A 1,306-nucleotide genomic window follows, 5' to 3' on the forward strand; every position below is an offset into this window, starting at 1 on the left:
AAGAAATCCTAACAACATCCCTTATGTGAGAAATTGTCGTGGGGGGGGAAGAGAAGAGAAGCGTGTATTTCCCATTTGGTTTCGAAGTCGGTTTTATACTTTGACAGCAAAGGTGGCCATGAGAGACAAATTCATAGATCTGGCGACGGCTTCCATCTTAAGACATATTTGACTCTTTATCATGTACAAGATTGCGTTAGATCTGAGATACTTTCTGAAGAGATTAGTTATCTAATTATGCTGTTCCAAGAAACGCTTTGACTTTAATTCAAACACTATTTTGAATCGAATTAAATGGGCCTGTATTTTCATGACAACATTTCAAATCCATGCTGACCATTATACAAGCGCATTATTATCTACCCGCAGACCCTAACACACAGAAGGGATATTGTTAGTCTCTATTTACTCTCTCGTTTTATTTATGATGGATGATCGACTGACATCTAATCTTAGTCCTTTTAAAAAACAGCATAGCTATAACTCGCCGAGGTACAACAATATGAAGAAACTGTTTTATCTCTATCTGTAACTAAATACCAAAGAGGACCCCCATGAATAAAGATTCTCTTCGTATTATTTGGATTATTCAAACTACATCTTGTGTTTTATTTTCACAACGGTTTGACCAACGAGACTTCCGAGTATCTTCAAAGATATTTTGTCTAATTCGGCAATCTTTTAAGGGGTTTCTCAATATACTGAAAGAGGGGTCAAAGTTAGAGAGATGAAAAGATGAAAATCAATAGCTCAGTGATAGAGCCAGTTAGATACGTGAGTCGGATGCAACTTAGCGGAACTGATCCCCTTAAAAAGGAAAGGGGAGAAGAGTAGACCATGTAGCGATACAAGTTTGAATTCCTGACATCATCAATCATCCGGCTGAGGAATAAAGAAATCTTCTAATATTTTGTAACTAGTTGTCTTCGTGTTATCATTATCATCTTTGTTTTGAGTCTCCGATATATGTGTCCCCAAAATGCACCCGCTACACAACATAAGGACTTCACCTACTATGTTTCGATGCAGGTTTGATTTTATTCTTATTTAAAAGTGACCCACGCGCTCTTATAAGTGGTTGGTCATCAATAAAATACATTTCTTCAGCTATATATGGCACCAATTTTTAGTTCACATAAAAGCTTAAGAAAATAGAAAAACATATAAATTAAGAGCAAAAACCAGGATACTGCTTTTTATTTGCTAGATTTATGCTAAGCTGAAAACTAATATCTCAAACACAGACTGATATGCAACATGGGTGCAACTGGTTGTCCTTTTTGATATGCCCCAGATGTTAAGACAG

This window comes from Euprymna scolopes, chromosome 33, assembly GCF_053919585.1.
Source record: "Euprymna scolopes isolate OS-2025 chromosome 33, ASM5391958v1, whole genome shotgun sequence".
Taxonomy (NCBI): domain Eukaryota; kingdom Metazoa; phylum Mollusca; class Cephalopoda; order Sepiida; family Sepiolidae; genus Euprymna; species Euprymna scolopes.